Raw genomic sequence first — 12,569 nt, 5'->3', positions numbered from 1 at the left:
TGTGTGCCTGGGAAAGGCTGGACCCACCAGGAATGTCGCTGCAGAGCCCACACCTCCAATAGCTCTGGACACAAGAGGTTTTGTACCAGAGAGAGGCTCTGAGCAGAGAAGCAGGACTCAGTCTGTATGCTCTGAGAAGCATATCACCTGGTGGGCGCTTCCAGAGCCATTGGTCATCAGAACCACCTGGGGGCATTGGGTGGGGGTAGAATTTCAAAAAATAGATTCCCAGGCCCCATCCTGGAGATTCTGATTCCACGGGGCTGGAGGAGGCCCTGGTGAGCTATATATATACTTTTTAAGTTCCTTAGGGATTCTAAGAGGCAGCAAACTTAGAAAAGTCAGCAAACTTTTTTTTCTGTAAAGTGCCAGACCCTAAATACTACTAAGCTTCATGGGTCAACGGGTCTCTTTCGTAACTACTGGCTTCCACGGCATTGGATCGCAAAAACAGCCATAGATGATGCATAAATGAAAGAACATGGGGGATGTTTGAGTAAAACCTTACTTATGGACCCTGTAATGTGAATTTCATAGGCCTTTTACATGTCATGAAATATCATTCTCATGATGCCCCCCTTCCCCAAGTCATTTAAGACATAAATACCATTCTTTGTTCAAATCAAGTGGTGGGTGGGACTTGGCCCAAAGGCCACAGTTTGCAGACTCCCGCTCCAGACCAGTGCTACTATCACGAAATAAGTGTGGAAGTTGAGAGTAAGTTTTTGGGGCTCCTGGATGGCTCCGTCAGTTAAGTGTCTGACTCTTGATTTTGGCTCGGGTCATGTACCAGAGTCATGGGGTGGAGCCCTGCATCAGGCGCCTCGCTGAACATGGAGCCTGCTTGGGATTCTCTCTCTCTTCCCCTGTCCTTCTCCCCCCCGGCTTATGTGCTCTCCCTCTCTCTCTAAAATAAAAAATTAAAAACAAAAAAAAGAAGTTGAGAGTATTTAAATTTTTTTTAATGTTTATTTATCTTTGAGAGAGAGACACAGAGTGCAAATGGGGAAGGGGCAGAGAGAGAGGGAGACGCAGAATCTGAAGCAGGCTCCAGGCTCTGAGCTGTCAGCACAGAGCCCGACGCGGGCTGTGAACTCACGGAGTGTGAGATCATGACCTGATTCAAAGTCAGACTCTTAACTGAGCCACCCAGGCACCGCTCCCCACCCCCCCTTTTTTTAGGAAGTAGCTTGAAGGGTCACTTGGGTGGCTCAGTCAGTTAAGCATCTGACTTTGGCTCAGGTCATGATCTCACAGTCTGTGAGTTCAAGCCCCGCGTCGGGCTCTGTGCTGACAGCTCAGAGCCAGGAGCCTGCTTCGGATTCTGCGTCTCCCTCTCTCTCTGCCCCTCACCCCACTTGCACTCTGTCTCTCAAAAATAAAATAAAGACATAAAAAAAATTTTTTTTTAAGAAGAAGTAGCTTTAAAAAGATTCTCAGGAGAGTAATTTCTCCACTGGACAACCTTTTCCCAGCGTCTGTTAACCCTTTGGTCAGGAAGTTCTGTTTTATATTTAATTCACTTCTAGAGAATCAGGGAAGAGAAAGAAGAAAATGGAAAAGCATGTGCTGTCCCTTGGACTGCCAGGCCCCAGTTCTGGTCATTCTTTGTTATTGTGAACATGTGACTTATGGCTGGGATGGGGGTGGGGGGAGCGGCGGGGGCTGGAGATGCTGCCCTCGCACGAGTCCACCACCAGACCCGAGGGAGCAGAGCGCCCCTACACGGACAGTCTCAGCTCTGCGGCCCGGGACTCTCCCCAGGGAATGTCATGGTCACTCAGGGACTCCAAGGAAGAGTGTGGGAGAAACTTCAAGGCAACACCGCCTCCTTCTAGGGAGAAAAAACACATTCCAAATGCCCAGGGATCACGGGCCTCCGTGGACCGGGGTTCAAATCCTGACTCAGCACTTTTTTACTGTGAAGCCCATGCACACATTTTGCTGAGCCTTATTTCCCTCCCCCGCCCCAGGATAATGGGGATAAATGCAGCCCCCACCACCACCCTGCCCTTGGAAGGGCGTCATGAAGAGGAAAGGGTGTCATGAACATATGAAAGTTTCTGACACAGGCAGGCTCTGAGATGCTAGCTTTTCCTGCCTGCTCTGCCCACCCAGGTCACACTCATTATCACAGGCTAAGGGCAGGACGTGAACTGACATATTGATAGCCTTTTCATCTCCTAAAGAAGACATGAGTTGAGAAGAAGCCATCAGATGTTTTCTTTCTGGGCTCCAGCCCTGCCTCTGAGTGCATACGTTTGCGCCTACCTGTACTCCAGCCTCAGCCCCAGCCCACAGGCCACCATGAAGACTGCCTAGGTTCAGGATTTCCTTTGCTCGAGATCTGCACGATCCAATTTGGCAGCCACGGATAGCTATTTAGACTAATCCGATTTAAACGAAGTTTAAAATTCCGTTCATCGGTTGCACAAAACACATGCAAAGTGTTCCGTAGCCACATGTGGCTGCGGTCGTGGACCGTGGAGATTCAGAACCTTGCCATCATCCCAGAAGGTTCTATCAGACAGCGCTGTTCTAGTGGCTCAGTGGGACTCCGGGGGACAGCCCTGGACAGCGAGGAATTCTGGCGGCCATTTGTAAAAACACCCTTTCATTTCTGCAATAACAACTTCCCTACTCAAAACTCTACAGAAATATCATCTAGATCTAGTATCTGGCATATTTGGGGGATGCACTTATGAGAAAGCAGACCCCTGGGTGGGGGAGGTCTACTGGCCCCTGCAGGCTTCAGACCCTAAAGCTGAAAGCAGCTTCTGCTCACTGGTTGGCTGCTCTTCAAAAAATAGCCGATAAAGAGGTGGTACTTCTTGTTTTTTTTTTAAACAGAACTATTTTAAGGAAGACTGGCTTCAAAACAGCTTGATGCTATTCACGGGATGGAAAGAGAAAGGACAGCTTTCAGCACTGAGGCCCTCTGGAGCCACCAGGACGGCTCTGTGGGGTCCAAAATGGACTCAGGACTCCCCAGATCCTACCTGGGGCTCCACATTCCCTCGGCTCTAGCCCCAGGTTCTCAGCAGTACTGGGGACATGCCAAGGCTCACCTGGATGGCAGGATGACCTTTCTTTGCAGGATGGATCCAGACCTGCTTCCCCAACCTTCTCTAGAGGGTCTTTGGGAATCTTTTCTTTCTACGTAACCCTGGCTCCCACCCTCGTGAAGCAGTTTAAACAACCGATCCTGACCTCAGGTAGGTTTTGTTCTTCCCTCAGGACACGCACGTCTTTTTGGCACCCCCAGACCTCGCCACCGCCAGGAGCTCCGGCTGACCCCAGCTGCCAGCACCAGCATCTCTGCCTGGGCAGCGTCTCTGGCTTGCAGAGGCAACCTCACCCACGCACGGGCATGACCATCCAGAAGTGGGCCAGCAGTGTTCCACTGTGTACAATGGTACAGATTCCCCCCCACCGCCCCCCCGCTCCCTCATCCCGTAGGGGGACACCCCGCAGCATGCCCCAGCATGCCTAGCAGACCCCACTCCCTTCCTCCCTCCCTGCCCTGTCTCCCTCCCCGCCCTGTCTCCCTCCCCATATTCCCACCAGTATTTTTACCCTCAAAATGCTTGTTTTGGGGTCTGCTCCTAGGAGAACCCAACCTAAGATAAAGACTAAATAAATCCCCAAACGGTTCAAAAGCGGCAGAAGAAAGTTCTCGAATCAAGTGAGAAGTGTGTGAATGAGATGGGGCGGGGACATCTTTCAAAATCCCCGGAGGAGATCTGAGCAATTTCTCAGTGAAGGAGCCCATGTGCTTCTCTGTGGGGTCTGAGGCCAATCATCCAGGGGTCCTTCACGGCTCAAATATGTACTGCTAGACACTCAGACTGAAATCGGTGCCGTGGAACCTGCCCATGTTTCATCTGAATAACCATCCAGGTGTTGGAGGGAGTGAGAAAGGTCAAAATTGAAACACCCCGGAAGATCCGTTTCAATGCCCTCATCCTGCTCTCATCAATCCTCAGACAGTCCTGGTCTCATCAGTCGCTCAACAGCCTCACGGAACACCCAGAGCTCACCAGAAACCAGAGGGGGCAGGCACCAGATGAAAGACTGGTGTGGGCCTGGGGGCAGTGGTGTCACAGGAAAGGAGAAAGGCCAGGTCCTGCCTTTGGTCCCCATGCAGGAGGGACCAGGAGGCCTCCTTGCCACAGAGAGAAGCCCCCTTGCTGCCTTCTCCCCCTACCCAGCAGGCTGACACCCTCCCTGGACTGGGTCAGAGCCCCCCTCCCTGGTTCCTCACCCCACAGCACACCTAGCTGAGGACTCCAAGAAAGGTCGCGGCGCCCAGCACATCCACAGGGCCAAGACCAGCCAACCTCTGCCAGAAGAGTAAGAACCTAAAACCAAGGGCTTCCTCAGGTAGCAGAACCAAACTGTTACGTCTGATTCCCAGTGGACTTTACCAGACAGCCGTGTGACCCTGCCCGTTCCAGCGGGGCCCGCAGGAGACAGCCGGGTCAACGGCACCGGCCGCGCATTGCCTGGCTCCTAGGGCCGTTTCGGTTTCTAACATGTAATTTTAAACTAATTTTAGACTTAGAGCAAAGTTGCACACGTGCTACAGAGAGTTGCCTTGTCCTCCTCATCCCACTTCCCCTCATGTTAACATCTTATATAATCACAGCGCAATTACCAAGAACCGAAAATTAGCATTGGTGAATTTAAGCTAACATCCATTAACGAAACTGCAGACCTAATTCCAATGTCACCAATTTTGCCAATAATGTCCTTTTTCTGTTGCAGAATTGTATCCATGATCCCACAGTGCATTTAGTGGGTATTTCTTCTGAGTCTCCTCGGGTCCGTACGGTTCCACAGTGTTTCCGTGTCGTGACCTTGACATGTTGGAAGAGTACTGGTCAGTTATTTTGTAGAATATCCCTCAATGTGGTTTTGTTCAATGTTTTCTCATATTGGAATGAGGTTTGCATTTTTGGCAAGAATTCCGTTAATTGTGTTGTGCCCTCGTCATATCAAAGGGTTCAAGACGTCAGTACGCCTTATTCCTGGTGATGCTAACTTTGATCACTTGGCTAACTTGGTGTCTAGGAGGTTTCTCCACTATAAATGCAATTATATAATATACATTCTCTGGGCTGGGTCTGGCTTGTCCCCCCTCCATATCAAGTTTTGGAGAGTCATCCATTTTATTGCATGTATTATTTGTTCTATTTCATTGCCGTAGAGTGTTCCATTATATGAATACACCACTACCTCTCTCTACCCCTGGGAGAAGTGGGAAATACCAGGTGTCTCTTTCTTTGTTGCCTGCAGCAACCATATACCATAAGTTAATACTTATATTGGTAGTGTTGAATACAGTTGTACAGCACACAACCTGTGCAGATGGACGTGGCAATCTGTGACCCAAGGACTACCTGAATCACAATCCAGCATGTCAGATTTCTTTAGTCCAAGGTGTTCTACTGCCAATCTCATCTGGGAAACTCAGGGTGCATGGCAGTATGGCATAGTGGTTATGCCTACAAGCTTTGAAATCTTACTCCAAGTTCAAATCTTGTTTTTGCCACTCATGGGCTGAGTAACCTTGAGCAAGTACTTCCTTACTGTCACTGTTCCATCAGTGAAATGGTGTAATGATGCTAGGACTTGTCCCATAAGGCTGTGCCAAAACTTAGGTGAGATTTGATTGCAAGAAGGCCTTTACCAGGGTGTCTGGCATATAATAAACACATATACTGTTATAGTTAAACAATTACTGTTATTGATAATACATCATGGTTGATTTTTATTATTCACTAACCTCCATCTTTGAGGGCGTGGTTTGAATGCGAACGTATCCCCAGGAGTTTCCAGCAAACAGAATTCCTATGGCTCTTTGTCCCTGAATGGTCCTGGGTCATCAACAAATAACAGTACTCACAGGATGGGTGTGAGAGAGTTATTTTAAGGAATTGACTCACATGACTGTGGAGGCTGACAAGTCCCAAATATGCAGGATAGGCCAGAAGGCTGGAGACTTGGGGATGAGTTGATGCTGTAGCTGGGTTCCAAAGGTGGACTGCAATGGAATTGCCTCTTCCTTGGGGTTTTCTCTTAGAGCCTTCAACTGATTGGATGAGGCCCACCCATGTTGAAAAAGGCAGTTTGGTTTACTCAAAGTCTACTGATTTAAATGTCAATGTCATCTTTAAAAAATGACTTCAAAACATCCAGATGAGTGTTTGACCAAATATCTGGGTTCTATGGCCTAACCAAGTTGACACATACAGTTAACCATCATAGTGGGCTTTGGTTTGAAGCCTCCGTTCACACATAGGTTTTGAAAGCTCAAAATCCCCACAGCAGCCAGTGCAGTGACATAAGTGAGGGGGCTTATCAGGTGGGTGGGGCTCACTTCCTTGTCTTGAGGAGGAGTGGATAGCTGACTGGAAAGCCCACGTCTCAGGTGAGACAGGTGGCCCCCTGCTTTGCCCCAATCCACTGTCACACGGGAACCCAGTATATCAGGAGTGCCAGATATACCAATTTTTTCAAGAAATATTGAAAAAGGTGGATTTCTATGGGAAATGTTCTGTTTCTTTAATGCTGGCAACTAATTAAATTGTTTAAAATATGTGCAGGCCAAACAAGTCCAAGAAGAAGATGTGCCCTCTGGCAACCCATTTGAAATCTTCCCGAATCTGTCAGCCTCCTTGCTCCCTCTATTCATGAAGCTTCTAGCAATAAACGTTGTAGCTTTGTAGAGGAGACGGTGAGTTCTTTCAAGGTAGGATTGTCTCTGAAAATCCAGAGCAGTACTTCTCATCCATTTGCGTGGTTCAGAATCACCTGAAAGGCTTATTAAACCACGGAGGCTGAGCCCACCTCGTTTCTGACCCAGGGAATGTAGAGTGGAGACTGAGAATTTGTATTTCTAACAAGTGCCCCGGTGATGCTGCTGCTGCTGGGCCAGGGGCCAGACTTTGAGAACCATTGGTCTGGAGGGAAAAAGCCAACGTGGGTATGCAGAGTGTGGATGGCGTGGCCACAAGACAGGATAGAACATTCAGTGGGCGGTCATCTTCTTTGAGTCACTGAGTCACCCCGGTCCTGGACTATTGCTGTGGGGTCACCCCCGTTCTCAGTCCTGTCTGCCTCCCCTCCTGAGACTTTGTTCGTCATAGCTCCCCAAAGAAGCGTGAATAGTGGTTTGTTTGGTGAAGGCATCTCTTGTAAGAAGCTTCACCCATGAATGAGACTTTCTATTTTGTCTCTGACAGTCACACAACGACGTGAGTGTCCTTAAAGCCATTTTAAAATGGGTAAGTCGTGCCTGGCAGGCTTCATCGGTGGAATGCATGACTCTTGATCTCAAGATCATGAGACATTGGGCATGGAGCTTACTTTAAAAAAAAATTTTAAAAATGGGTGGGGCTCCTGGGTGGCTCAGTCGGTTGAGCATCCGACTTCAGCTCAGGTCATGATCTCCCAGTTCGTGGGTTCGAGCCCCACGTTGGGCTCTGTGCTGACAGCTCAGAGCCCGGAGCCCGCTTCAGATTCTGTGTCTCCCTCTCTCTGCCGCTTCCCCGCTCATGCTCTGTCTCTCTCTCTCTCTCTCTCTCAAAAATGAATAAACGTTAAAAAAAAAATTTTTTTTTTAAATGGGTAAAAGGGCCTGGTTTACAGAAACCCTCTGTAGTGGGCTGAACAGTGGTCTCCAGAAAGATGTTCACATCCTAATCTCTGGAACCTGTGAATGTGGCCTTATTTCACAAAGAAGGTCTTTGCAGATGTAATTAAGGCTGTCAGGATGAGATCATCCTGGATTCTCCAGGTGGGCCCTAAATCCAGTGACAAGTGTCACTGGACACTTACGAGAGACAGCCAGAGGAGAGACACAGACATGCGAGGAGGCCGTGAGAACCCAGAGGCAGAAAATAGATGGATGCAGCCAAAAACCAAGGAACGCTTTCCACCGGAAACTGGAAGAGGCAGGGAAGGATTCCTCCACCCGAAGCCTGCAGGGAGGGCACAGCCTTGCCAACACCTTGATTTTGAACTTCTGGCCTCCAGAACTGTGAGAAGATGAGTGTCCCTTGTCGTAAGCCACCCAGCTCGTGACACTTTGTTATAGCAGCCCTGGGTAATGAACGCGCCCTCTATAAACTCAGCGGCAAAAGGGAAGGAGGAGGAGAAGGGGATTGGAAGGAAAAGCTTTGAGATCTTTTTTCCTAAGTCCGCGCTTCTCAAACCCAAGCCAGATCCGTCAACATCAGTGGGGTGGTCACTCCTGTGTGAAGAGCCCTGACCTCAGCCTTCTCCAAATCGCCAGACTCGACTGTCCCCCGGCTCGGGGAAAACCCAACAGGAGCACAATTCCTTCTGAGCAGCTGCCACACAGCCTCCCAGCCCCTCAGGAGGCAGCGGCTGGAATTTCCAAGCAGCATTCCCTGGGCGGGCTCTGCAGCCCCCATAGAAAAATGAGCAACAAACTACAGAGAATCCCTGCACAATCGCAGGGGGGTGGAAGGTGGAGGTCCTGCTCTGCTGGCCCATCCAACCCAAATGGAAGCCAAGTGCCATCCGCAAGGGACACTCCAGCTTCCCTGCAGGCAACAGGGCTCGCCCCCGGGGTGGCTTCTCCCCAGATGCCTGGCCCTGCCTTTGCTGGTTTGGGTTCCACAGAGGCTTCTCTCCAAGGCTGAGAAACAGAAAGGAGATCTCTCTCCAGCTGTTCTTTGCTGCTGCCAAAAGCCAGCCTCCCCACCATCCAATCTGGTCTCTGCCCTCCCCAGCGCATGAACTAGGGTCTCTACAGCCCAGCCGATGTAACATTGGTGTTCCCTCTGCTTATCCAGGCCTGGCTACCACCTCCCACCGTGCCCCCCCTCCAACCCCCGCACCGGAGTTAGGAGGGACTCCAGTCCCCATGTCGGACTGAGTCACAGTGACCAGCAAATCAGGAAGGATTAACTCAAAACCTCTTGAGAATGTCCCGCTCTCCGCTCTCCGAGGGGGAGGCTGAGTCAGCAAAGCCCATGTGCAAGCAGCAGGCTCCTCCCCACACCCCCCTGCAAGAGCCGATGCTCTGGCAGCTCCACTCTGCGAATTCCTTCTCTCCCAGACGTGGTTTACCTCATGCGCTCAGAATTTCCTATGAAGAGGGGAAAAAAAATGATCTCGAGTCCATCCTGGGAAACACTGTCTCTGGCCAGAGAGAGGCAACGGTCTGGGAGGACAAGACTCACTGCCACGTGGCTCCTCAGAAGCCTCTGGAAAAAGTGGGAGCTCCAAGTTCGTGCCCCCCGCCCCCAAAAGACTGGTTTTGAGAAGAATTTCCCACCTCCAGAGCTTCTGTCTCTCTTTGATTCTTTCTTTAGATCCATAGCCAAATATCTTTTGAATTTTTCCTTTGGCCGAGAGACACATGCTTTCTCGACCAGCAGCCGGCAACACCCGCCCCACTGGTCTGGGCCTCAGCCCGTGCTATCCAGGCCCCCTGTCAGTGGGCAGGGAGACCCCCGAAGTTTGGAGGTGAAGCTGCAGCTGGCGGTGTGGACTGTGATCCTGGGGTGGAGGTCAAGGGCGAGCTCACAGACAGGTGGGCCTCAGCCCTTAGCTTCTGGTGAAAGGTCAGGACGGAACTCCCAAGGCACTTCCTTTCCCTCCTAAAACGTCCTGCCACCTGCTCCTCAAGTAGGACTCCCTAAATCCAGCATCCTGGCAATCTGCCCAACTCTGCAGCCACCCGCATTTAGTCCAAGCCGGGAATGAGTTTAAGATGGTCCGATGCTATTAGCTACGCTCCTAAAAGCACCAACATTTTGCTTCTGCTCTGAGAGAGTCCCTCCCCTGACGTCCACTCTTCTATGGGGGACAGCCCAGAGGAATGCCACATGGCAGTCCTGGCTTGAGCTGGCCCTGGCTCAGGCACGGTCAGCTCTGTGGGCAGGCCCGCCCCTCACTTGCAGGCCTGAGTCACAGGCCAGACAAAGGCCCACATACCATGTCTCTGAATATTTACTGTGTTATAAAGCAAGCAAATGAGCTATTCAGTAAAATATGTTCCATGCTCCTACCTTGACTTTCAGAAGACCTGGGGGGCCAGGTTTGAATTCAGAATTCTGGGGCTCCACGGAGCTGCATCCTAGATACCGCAGGGTGGGGAGAACTGACCTAAGCCAAGACATGGGCCCTTGCATGGCCCCAACGACTCCATCTGGTACCAGGAAGGCCTCCTGTGCCTGCACAGGGTCACACAGCCTGGGGTCCAGGTTCCACCCACACTTCCACAAAGAGCCGCCCCTTGGCCAGCCCTGCACCTGCCTGCATGTTCCAGTCACAGGATGCCTTTAGGAGACAACCCAGCGGGGAGAACCACATGGGCCCTGGGAGGAGGCCTCGTGCCATTTGGGCAGGAAATCCAGGGCCCCAGTTCCATGGGGTTTGGTCCAGAAAGGTCTCGCAGGCTCTGAGTAGTCATGTCACAGGGCCCCCAGACTCCTCGCCTTATGGGGAGGAGCACAGCCAGACAAGGGCCAGAGCAGAGCCCTCTAAAATACAGGGCCTCCTGGTAAGCAGCCTCTCAGAAGAACGCTCAGGGCCCAGCATCCCTCACAGACCCTCTGAGGCCTCAGGTCTCTTTTGGTCACCTGTCTCCACAGTGACAAAGGGAAGCCAGGATAGGGAATGCCAAGAGTGTGCTTTGAACCTGAGGTGTCTGGGGCTGTCAGGTCAGTGGTTCATCCCTATAGTGCTGTAGTGCTCAGTCAACCCTGGGGTCTTCCTAAATGAGGGTGGAACACAGAGTCCCTGAAGGTACCTGGGCCCCATACATACATGTCATGCTCCATGGCCTGCCGAGGGCTTTCACATGGTATATCCTGTTTAATCATACACGCACCCTGTCTGAGAGTCAGTATTAATCGCCCCATTTTACAGGTGGAGAAGTGGAGGCCCAAAGAAGTGAGGGACTGCGTGGACAGGATGCGGCAGAGCAAGTGCACATCCCCGCCCACTGCTTTTGCCTTGGAATGTCCAACTTATTTGGGGTCGCAAAACTCGCGCTCGTGAAATAATCAGAAGGAAGTAAAGAGCAGCGTCTGTGGTCTCCTACTCAGCAACCATGATGACCCCGGTCTGGTGAAGCCCTGGGGTGGGGGTGGGGGGTGCCTGGCTGGACCACCTGCCTCACCTGTGTTTATTCCACAAAAGCAGCCCTTACTGTTGACCCAGATGAAATCACCTCCATTCATATGTAACCAGAATATAACTGGGCCACCTGGAGGCCAGTCTGAACACGGAGGTGAATTCAAATAAAACACAGCCCTCTCTCAAAGCCTTGACTTTTTTTTTTTTTTTTCCTGAAGTCTTTTGAAGAGGCAAACACCAGAGGGGAGGAAGGAGTGAGGGGTGGGAGAACCGTATTCCAAACACACTACAAACTTTCTAAAAATGCCTTTACCTTCTCACGCTCTCTCCGAAGTCCCATGCCACAGGCGATGCCTACCCAGCCTTCCTTCGCTGGCGGTCAAGCTCCCAGCCCCTGCCTGCTTTTTGGATCACTAGCCTCCCTCTGCTCCTCCCTACTCCCTCTCCAAAAGATTTTCCTTCTGAGAAGAGCTCCAAGGGCATCCTTTTGAAAATCGATTTGGATTCCCAGGTCCACCGGGTCTGGGGTCTTCCGGCTTCCTCCCCACCCATTCATTACCTCAATTAACACAACAGGGGGCAGGGTTAAGGGAGCCCCAGCCTAGCCCTAGGCAGAAAGGCTGTGAATAAAAATGTGTTTGTCACTGTCACTTCTTTTACCAGGTACTAGGGAAAATATACCATCCTTGGCTGCAGCTAAGAATACCTGGATGTTGTCTCAGCTCTCTTGGTCAGTCGTGACGGATGAGACCTGAGTAGGTCTGCTGCTCTGCTAGCTCTGGAGAGGAGGGGTGACCGGAGCATCGGAGTCCGGAGAAAAGTCACAATCTGAATCTCATCAGGAGGAAGCCGGCAGACCCAACCGGGAGAACAATTCCCAAAACAGTCAGTCTGCAGTCCTCAACAGTGCCAGTGTCATTGTGGACAAAGACCGGGAACTAGAGAGAGGTGACAAATGAATCCAGTGTGTGATCTGGGGTCCATCCCGGGGACCAGAGGGGGGGTTTCTGTAAAGGACATTAGAGGGACGGCCGGGGCTTGTGTACATGGATCCAGCATTCCATAATAGCTTTGAGTCGTATTGTACCTCTTGAATTTGATCAATTGCATGGAGAGAACGTAAGATGATGCCCTCGTGTGCATGACTTTCACACTGAAATAGTCAGACCACAGTGGCAGGAGGTCTACAGCTCGTTCAGACGCTTCAGAAATTAATAATAACAGCACGAGTGTAAATACGTGCGTGTATTCTAAACATTATGTATGTAATATATATATATGGAGAGAAAGAGAGGAGAGGGCAAAATATTAACTATTGGGACATCTGGATGATTTTTGTCCTGTTTTTGTAGGTTTTTGGTGAAAGTATTTGAAAACAAAAAGTCTGATGCTAGGAGGTGGGATGCAGGGAAAGAAGGACCCAGTCTCAAAGGTGGGACAAGGGCCAGGTG

Source organism: Puma concolor, chromosome A3 (genome assembly GCF_028749965.1).
Source record: "Puma concolor isolate L17-30 chromosome A3, mPumCon1.1.hap2, whole genome shotgun sequence".
NCBI lineage: Eukaryota > Metazoa > Chordata > Mammalia > Carnivora > Felidae > Puma > Puma concolor.
This window is presented reverse-complemented; position numbering follows the sequence as displayed.